A 10,471-nucleotide genomic window follows, 5' to 3' on the forward strand; every position below is an offset into this window, starting at 1 on the left:
GTTTCAAGTCAAAAGAAACTTTTTCTAATGTAGCATTTGGCAGGACCATGTACTGAAGAACACAGCTTATTAATGATAAATTAGTTAAATCTGAAAAGAATGTTCTTACTTCCAACAAGTTCTGGTTTAGAGAATAAATGAAAAGTAACACATTTTGGTCTAAATCTAATGTATTTTGTCAGATGACATTCTCAAATTAAACCAGAAACTTCCCCTAGTATATACTTATTACCCTATCAATAAAATTATCTGATTTCTAGAGCTAATTTTCTTGAAAGGACATTGAAATGAAATTTTTCTTAGCATTATCTGAAGCTAAGTTGGCATCAATCATGCCTACAAGTAAGGTGAGAGTTTCCTATAAAACAACCTACCAGACATTAAGTAGAAATAATGAGCTCTAGTTTGGTAAATTTGTTTCCCTCAATGCTCAAGCAGTAGGTCTGAAACTTAGTTCACATTAGAATCTTCTGGGTGGCTTAAAACAACAGAAATGTAGTCTCTCACCATTCTGAAATCCAGAAGTCTGAAAATAAGATGTTGGTGGAGATTCTGGGAGAGAACCTATTCTATGCCTCTCTCCTAACTTCTGGTGACTCTCCTCAATTTCTCTCATTCCTTGGCGTGAAGACACAGCAGTTTAATTTCTGCTTTTGTCTTCTCATGGCTTCTCTTTCTGTGTCTCTTTGCATCTTCTTTTGTGTCTCTTTTAAGGATACTCACCATTGAGTTTAGGGCCCACCCTAATCCCAGATGATCTCATCTCAAGATCCTTACCTTAATTATATCTGCAAAACTCTTAAAAAAAAAAAAAAAAAATCAGGTCACCTTCACAGATGCCAAGGTTTAGGACTTAAACATATATTTTGAAGGACAAAATTCAACCCACTCCAGCTAAGACAATAAAACACATAAAGGTGATTTGCTTTCCTGTCTTTGCTTTCATTATGTGCAACCTTAACGAAAGCAATTTATGTCCCTCTTCTTTCATATGCAAAATACAGAATAGGGTTCCTTTTTATTTTTCATTTCACGTGAGGTGCTATGTTAGTTAAGGAACAAATCAGGCTCCTAGTAAACTAACATTTGTAGCACTGAAACAGAACACTTTTTCATATATTAATTATACTAAGCATCATAGCAACTCTAGGAGGCAAGTATAAAATGATATTTCCATTTTATAAATGAATAAACTAAGATACAGTCCCTTAAAGCCACAAGTAGCTAGTAATTGAAGTTAGAGTAAAGTCACCTATCTCTAATTATCTAGTACTTTTTACTTGAAGACTCATGCCTTTTCCCTCTTTTACTTGGATACATTGGCATGTATAAACCTGGAATGCTAGGCCTTTGTTTTCTTGATTTCATTACAACAACAACAAAAAAATCAGCCTTTCTAGGAACTAAGGATTATCTCTGCTAAACTGATGAACGCCAGACTTGCTGACTTGCTTTGAGTAAAAATAAAGCTGGCACTCAAGGAAAAAAAACATGTGAGAAGAAATTTAAAAAGAGGACGGATGAAAGGATGGAAGGTAGGGAGAAGAGAAGGAAAGAGAAGGGAAGGGAAATTCAACTTAGCTTTAAATTATACATTTTTTTTATTTCTCTTCATCTTGTCCAACTTAAGAAATAGCATTGCCTCCTTAACTCAACTTTATGTTCTTTTGGATCTAGAAAGCTGTGTCTCTTCACCTTGTTATCCTCTGCAGAAGCTAGTGCATTGCACTCTATATAGTAAAGTTTACTATGTTGAAATTAATTGAATCATTTGCTCAGACTTATAAAAATATTTACCAGCAAGACAAAGTTTTCTGAATCTTTCTCTAGGGTTTGGAATTTCTCTTTTGTTTAGAAAAACCATCACTCTCTAAATCCGTCATCTGACTATATATCTGAGATGTACACCTTTGAGAGATGATCAGAAAGGCTACTACAAAGTAAACTGTCTAATTACACATATCACATTCACTAAGACATCTCTATAAATAACCTGTTTGCCCATACGCAAGTGCATAGATATAACCAGGTGCAAATTGTAAAATATCTCTTTAGAGTCACCAGTGACTCCATTCATTTTTTGTGTAGTGGTAGCTCCACCTCATTATTGAAAACACAAAAAATATTTTACTGTGAATACAACTCGTATATCCAAACAAAAAATAAGCTGAAATTACCCTTTATATTTTGACAAAAAATTATTTATACTAATGTACTCTTTTACCTATAGATTTGTGCTTTAAAAATCTTTAATTTGTAATAAAGAACTGAAAAACTCTGCCTCATGTTAAGAGAATTTCTGGCATTCAAGAATCAGGTAGAAGAGATATTTAGAGTGAAGGAAGCCTTTTCTTGTCTCGAACTCATGTTAAATATCTGGCTGAGTCAATTTCAACATCATCTTTGAGGGTCCCAAAATTAGCCTTCAGTCAGAAAGAACAGTGGTATTACCAGCTGTTTCACTTACCTTCCCACTTGTTAATCTATTCTTTCCTTTATTTCTCCATTCTGTCCTATCTTGCTTTCTTTTCCATCCTTATATTCCTTTCCTCATTCCCCCTTTGGACAATCATTTAACATATTCTTTGTCTTTTCATGCTCTTAAATCCTGATGATTAAATGCCAGAAAGCAGATATCTTTCTAAAACTCAGTGGCCTCTCTTCATCTTGCACTACCACCCATGACTTGCATATATACACCTCACCCCCAGAAACCAGAGGGTTGGAAACACACTTAACATTCATCAGAAGACACCGGGTCATCAGGAACACTTTAGGAGTAGAATTAGAATTGGGTCCCTTATACACACATCCCTTTAAAAATATGCTAATTCAGACATACACACCCTTTTAAAATATGCTAATTCATTCTTTCATGATCCACCTAAATTACTGTAGTCAAATTGATAAGTGTGGATTGTCTATTACGATTTAGAGGACTCTGGTGTGGCAGGATGTCCAATGGCAATTAGAAGACTTCCAGAAGGTCAGGTTAAATCTCTTTAGTTTCTTATTGCTGAACAAGCCGATTTTTTTTTTTTTTTTTTTTTTTTTGAGACGGAGTCTCGCTCTGTCGTCCGGGCTGGAGTGCAGTGGCCGGATCTCAGCTCACTGCAAGCTCCCCCTCCCGGGTTTACGCCATTCTCCTGCCTCAGCCTCACGAGTAGCTGGGACTACAAGCTCCCGCCACCTCGCCAGGCTAGTTTTTTGTATTTTTGTTTGTTTGTTTGTTTGTTTTTGAGACGGAGTCTCGCTCTGTCGCCCGGGCTGGAATGCAGTGGCCGGATCTCAGCTCACTGCAAGCTCCGCCTCCCGGGTTTACGCCATTCTCCTGCCTCAGCCTCCGGAGTAGCTGGGACTACAGGTGCCCGCCACCTCGCCCGGCTAGTTTTTTGTATTTTTTAGTAGAGACGGGGTTTCACCGTGTTAGCCAGGATGGTCTCGATCTCCTGACCTGACCTCGTGATCCGCCCGTCTCGGCCTCCCAAAGTGCTGGGATTACAGGCTTGAGCCACTGCGCCCGGCCACTGAACAAGCCTATTAACTTTCCTCAACAGCCCTCTGCTTAACTAATTCTAAGTAGTTCATAATATATTAGATAAATTGTTATGGGGAATTAAATTAAATGTATGAAGGCACACTATAAACTGTACAAAAGCTAAACAAATATAAACTATTGTTTTAATTATACTTTTCAACAAAAGATTTTCCTTGAAGTTCATTCAAGGCCCCAATCAAGTTCTGAAAATATCAATTAGAACAAAATACACAGTCTCAAATGGAATGATAAAATGTCAAGATACTGAAGGTTCACTGGATATCCTCTATGTATATCCTGAGAGCCCTCATCTGAAAATGAAGATCTGGTTGGCTTAGTGATCTATTTAAAGTAGAGGGAGAGGAAGAAGGAAATGGAGATCTACTTATATATTCAGGGACACACACACACAGAGAGGGAGAGAGAGAGAGTGTGGGTGTGTGTGTGTGTGTGCACACGCGCATCTTGGCTTTACTTACTAAATCTCTATCAAAAAGAAGAAGAGGAGGGGGAGAAGGAAGAGGAGAAAGAAGACTCTCAAACACAATATTCTGGCGTCTGGTACTATTGACTAAACACCCTGAGGATTTCTTATAAAAGGGACCCAATTCTAATGCTATTTCTACAGTGTTTCTGATGACCCAGTGTCTTCTGATGAATGTTAAGTGTTAAGTTACTTGGTTTTCTTCTCCTAAACAAAGAGGCCAAATACATTGCCAGTGCTTTGCTTTCTTTAATGCCACAATTGTGCAGGGATTCACTCAGCAAGCTAGAGGAATAACACGTGGGTGTTGAATAAAAGAGGCAGCAGGTTCCAAATGCAGCCTCCAAAAGACAAGGCTGTCTCCACACTCTGTATGGCATGGAATAAAACTGTGTTTTTCCCAAAATTTAAAAGCCTGACCTGCGGGTCCTCAGAGGAGAAAAAGACTTCCTGCAAAGGTGACATCTGGATTCTCTCCTTGCTTCTGCTGCTACTGCTGTTTTTACCACCATTTTCTATATTCCCATTTCTTTGCTGCAACTATCAAATTTTAAGTTTGAAAATATTTTATTCTGCCCTCTTGCATGAAATAGTTGGAGGAGGGAAAAGCTTATAATTTCTCAAATGGATATAGTCATCTTATTGTAAAAGGATTTAAAGGCCCCACCATTTCTTCCAGAAATTTTAATAAGCATATAGGAATAGCCAGCTGGCTAATCCTAGGAATATCCCTCCTCCCTGTTCATTTTATAGAAAGATCCTGTGGTCAGGAAATATAAAGCTTTCAACACATTGACCACAGCTAGGATTATAGCCTCATATGGTAGAGATTTTTCCCACTGTCTTTTTCTGGGTGTTGTCAATATCCAGCCGTCCTCTCACGGGTGTTGAAGTCACCTTCACCCTTCTCACCGGGGAGAATTTCAAGATTGACTGCACTAATGAGGGAGTCTGGAATTGAGACATTATGTGTAAATCCATCACTGTGATTAAACTTAGCACGCACACTGTGTGTGCTTGGTAGTTTCAAAGAGCCTGGCTATTAAATGGCTTCATATTTTTATACCTTTTGGCACCCTCATAAAAGGACTTAAGGAAACAGAATTTTTCCTCCACAGCTACAGACAGACTAAGGCAAATCTATGCTAAGAAGCTATAAAATAATTTGAAATTTCTCAGGTTCATTGATAAATCAAGTCAGTAGCTCTGCAAAGTACTGTTAAATGTATAAAAACATATATATTAATAAAGTTATACATGTATGTAAAGACAGATATATGGGGCAACACCTATTAAATTGCAAATAAAGTAAAACCTCATTAATTCAGACTCACCTTAAATCAGAATTTCTGATCTACTGAAAGTTTGGCTAAGCAGAAGTTTTCCGTTACCATATCAACAGACAAAAGACTTGCTGAACAAATCTGTAGTGTAAATAAAGTTTATAGGGAGCATATGTAGACTGTTTAAGAGAATACACTGTTGTTAGCATCCTCAAGTACTTGAGGAACACCCATTTACACACAGATAATTGAGAGTATAACTACAAAACATTCTTAAGTATTAACCAAAGTAGACACTCTAAGAACCTCTAAAAGGAATATTTAATTATTGCAGGTCCACTTCTTTTATATACTTGAAAGAGATAAATCTTCATCCTTTTAAAAATATTCGATAGTTCAAATTTTGCACAAATGTGAGAAGCACATCTTTCTCTAGCTAATGCAAACTAATAAGCTGTTAAAATATATATTATGCTATAACACATTAATGTACTAGATTTTTTGTTTTCACTTTTCAAGTACTTTAGCAAAACTTGGTATTTGCATATTTATATGATGCCTATAGATGCATACTTACATTTATAGCAGCATGGGATGACAGAAAGAGCATTGAACTTATCAGCTCTGCCACTATCTTGCAAGGTGAGCTTGAGTGTCAACTTGAGCCTAAGTTTTCTCACTATAAAATCAAGAGAAGTGCTTTGGTAACCATCCTACATCTCAGACTTGGTGCAAGGATCAAATCAGATGATGTTATTTAATCTAATGACAGTACTTCATAAAGTGAAAGGCAAATATGTTCTAATTATTTTCTCTGCATAATGGATACTTATCTTTGATTTAGAAAGAAATGAAGATGACACATACCGTATTGAAATAACCAGATATACATTTTATGTTCATTATTACCCAAAAAGTGTACTGTGTCCTACTTGGGGTAAAACTGAAATTGAAGCAATCTACAAACATCTACTCATTCTATTTACCATTTAGAGTGCACGGGTAGGCACTGAAACCATATGATTTTTTAGTAATTTGTAGAAATCTTTTAGGTTTTAAAAATCTTTGTGATTTAATGTGTCAAGTAAGTGGAGCTTAAATGAAAATTTCACAAACATACAAGTTTTAGAAAACACAGAATGGGTCAGTCCTAAGGGCAGATAAAACAGTATGTCCAAATCAAGACCTCTGTAGCTTGGTTCATCTGCCCTCTTGTAGCCAAGACCTAGCACAGTGGCTAGCAAACAGAAAGCACTTAACAATTATTTGTTCTACTGTGATGCTTCTTGGTGAGCTATTAGCGAACCCTAGATAGATTTGCAAATGCAAGGATAATATACCTGCCCTCAAGGAAAAAATACTGTAAATTTCATAAGGTAAAGGACTAGGTCTGTCTTATTTTCTGATGTAGCCCCAGATTGTAGAACTTGGTGATTGTTCAGTAGAATGTGTTGGGGATTTTTAAAAAGAACTCAATTAGGCCGGGTGCAGTGACTCATGCCTGTAATCTCAGCACTTTGGGAGGCTGAGGCGGGTGGATTACCTGAGGTCAGGAGTTCGAGACCAGCCTGGATAACATGGCAAAACCCCCATCTCTACTGAAAATACAAAAATTAGCTGGGCATGGTGGCATATGCCTGTAATCCCAGCTACTAGTGGGGCTGAGGCAGAAGGATTGCTTGAACCTGGGAGGTGGAGGTTGCAGTGAACCGAGATCGTGCCACTGCACTCCAGCCTGGACAACAGAGTGAGACTCCATCAGAAGAAGGAGAAGGAGAAGGAGAAGGGGGAGAGGAGGAGGAGGAGGAGGAGGAGGAGGAAGAGGAGGAGGAGGAAAAGGGGGAGGAGGAGGAGAAGAAGAAGGAGGAGGAGAAGAAGAAGAAGAGGAGAAGGAGAAGGAAGAAGGAGGAGGAGGAGGAGGAGAAGGAGGAGGAGAACTCAATGAGCAAGCAACTCCTAGAGGTTATGTCTTATGTAAGTTGACTAAGACCTGGTCTTTATACTGAGTTTATCATATGAAGCGACCAGGGAGATAGAATTTTAAAGAACTATGGGACAACAGAGTAAGTGTCCAGTTATGAAATAAAGTGCTCTGGGAACATACGGCACTGTTTTGCTATGCCGGTTGCACATCAGAATCATCTAGGGATTTTTTGAAGCAATATCAGTGTCCCAGATTAAATAAAGCAGAGGATGGGGCTTGGGGCACTAGTATTTATTTTTTAATTAGGTGATTCTAATGTGCAGCCAGCAATAGAATAGTTGATAGAGAAGTTAAAAAGGAGTAATTATAACAGGTAGAGGAGTTAGGAAAGGACATTTTCTCAGGTGAAATGATACTTATACTAAGCTTCTTTGTCTTTATGATTCACGAAGTCCAGAAAAAATGCCAAATTTTTCCCCTTCCAAATGTTCAACAGACCTTCTCTTCTAAACGGATTATAAAGATGAGATCCTCCCATGCGCTGCTCTTCCCAACCCTTTGAAGTTCTAAATCCCAAAGACTTAAAGTGGTACCCGAGAATCTTAAAAGTCCTAGATCACATCTCACTTTGCAAAAGATTCAATATCTGGATCAATTCAAGATACTGAATTGATAAAAATTCAATTCAACCTAGAGCAAGGTTAGAAAAAAAAAAGGAGAACAAGAACCTTGTGATTCTCAAGTGGATGAACGTTTGATATTTATCTAATTATCTTCACTTCCAGCGTTCTTCACATGTGGGCAAACCCAAGGGTGTGGATTTAATCAGGGCCAGTAGTATGACTTGAGAAGTCAAAGCATTATCTTTATCTGTCATAAGTTTCAATCATGTTCATACTTAGTTACAATAACTTATACTAACTTTTATTTATAATAGTAGGCGAATAACTTGGTCTCCCATATTGAGAATGGAAACAACAGGGTTCTTTATCTTATTACCCTGACTTTCCAATACCAACCAAGTTGGAAGAAAAATTTTTCCCTCTTCTTGCAAGTAATGCCAAAAATTGTGTACCAAAAGACTATCCATTATAAAGGATCTGTTTTTAAAAATAATGTACTCAGGAGTAAAGAGACAATCTACAGAATGGGAGAAAATATTCACAAATATACATCCAACAAAGGTCCAATATTCAGAATCGATGAGGAACTTAAACAATTTAATAAGCAAAAATCAAATAACCCCATTAAAAAGTGAACAAAGGACATGAACAGACACTTCTCAAAGAAGACATACAAGCAGCCAATGAACATATTTAAAAAATGCTCAAAACCACTAATCATCAGGGACATTCAAATCAAAACCAAAATGAGATATCATCTCATACCAGTCAGAATGCCTGTTATGAAAAAGTCAAAAAATAACAGATGTTGGTGAAGCTATGGAGAAAAGAAAACACTTAAACACTGTTGGTGAGAGTTTAAATTAGTTCAACCTCTGTGGAAAGCAGTTTGGAGATTTCTCAAAGAACTACCTCTTTTACCAAGGACCCACCAACATGGGCTGCGTTTTCACCAAAACCGTGAAGAAGGCTGCCTGCATCATCATAGAAAAGTACTACATGCGCCTGGGCAACGACTTCCAATCGAACAAGTGCATGTGCAAGGAGATCACCATTATCCCCAGCAAGAAGCTCCACAACAAGATAGTAGGCTATGTCACCCATCAGATGAAGCAGATTCAGAGAGGCCCAGTAAGAGGTATCTCCATCAAGCTGCAGGAGGAGGTGAGAGAAAGGAAAGACAATTATGTTCCTGAGGTCTCAGCCCTGGATCAGGGGATCATTGAAGTAGATCCTGACACTAAGGAAATGCTGAAACTTTTGGACTTCGGCAGTCTGTCCAACCTGCAGGTCACTCAGCCTACAGTTGGGATGAATTTCAAAATGCCTTGGGGACCTGTTTAAATCTTTTCTGCAATGCTGTATTATTTTCAATAAATCTGGGACAACAACAAAAAGGAACTAAAAGTAGAACTACCATTTGGCCAAGCAATCTCATTACTGGATATATGTACCCAAAAGAAAAATAAATCATTCTATGAAAAATACACATGTCCCTGAATATTCACTGAAGCATTAATCACAATAGCAAAGACATGGAATCAACCTAGATGCCCATCAACAGTGAACTGAATAAAGAAAATGTGGTACATATACATGGTGGAATACTATGCTGCCATAAAAAGGAACAAAATCATGTCCTTTGCAACAACATGAATGCACCTGCAGGCCATTATTCTAACTTAATTAATACAGAAACAGAAAACCAAATATACTTCATATCCTCACAAGTGAGAGCTAAGTATTGGGTATACATTTACATAAAGATGAGAACAATAAACACTGAGGAAAACAAGACGGGGGAGGGAGGGAAGGCCAGGCACACTGGCTCCCGGCTATATGTTACTTTTGATGAGTATAAGGTGGATCACTTGAGGTCAGGAGTTTGAGACCAGCCTAGCCAACATGTGGATGCCTGCCTCTACTAAAAATACAAAAATTAGCCAGGTGTGGAGGAGGGCGCTTATAATCTCTGCCACTCGGGAGGCTCAAGCAGTAGAATCGTTTGAACCCAGGAGGCAGAGGTTGCAGCGAGCCGAGATCACATCACTGCACTTCCTTCCAGCCTGGGTGACAGAGCAACACTCTGTCTTAAATAAATAAATAAATAAATAAAATGGATTGAGGAAGTCAAGGTTGAAAAACCACCTACTAGGAACTATGCTTACTACCTGGATGATGGGTTCAGTCATTCCCGAAACCTCAGCATCTTGCAATAGACCCACGTAACAAACCTGTGTACGTAACTCGTAATCTAAAATAAAAGTTGAAATTTTAAAAATAAAAATAAAAGTAAAAAGTTATGAGTTTAAAAATACTATACTCCAGTCCAATGGGATCAGAATTTTTTTAAGCTCTCTTCCTTCAAAACTATAGAAAGTTATGTAGAAAATAATTGACACTAATATCTAAAATAGAAACCTAAGCTCTAACATCTATTGTAGAGGAAAGAGCACTTTGAAACCAAAGTTGTATTTGCAGTTCTGTCAAGAATTACATGCATGATGTTGGACAAGTCATTCTTTTTTTTTTTTTAAGACGGAGTCTCGCTCTGTTGCCCAGGCTGGAGTGCAGTGGCCGGATCTCAGCTCACTGCAAGCTCCGCCTCCCAGGTTTACG

At 37.9% G+C, this 10,471-nt stretch overlaps 1 pseudogene; it reads left to right on the forward strand.

Moving 5' to 3' along the window:
• Positions 1-8,788: 8,788 nt before the first annotated feature.
• LOC105524836 lies at positions 8,789-9,196 on the forward strand (annotated as a pseudogene).
• Positions 9,197-10,471: the final 1,275 nt, after the last annotated feature.

This window comes from Colobus angolensis, unplaced genomic scaffold, assembly GCF_000951035.1.
Source record: "Colobus angolensis palliatus isolate OR3802 unplaced genomic scaffold, Cang.pa_1.0 Scaffold51, whole genome shotgun sequence".
Classification (NCBI taxonomy): Eukaryota; Metazoa; Chordata; class Mammalia; order Primates; family Cercopithecidae; genus Colobus; species Colobus angolensis.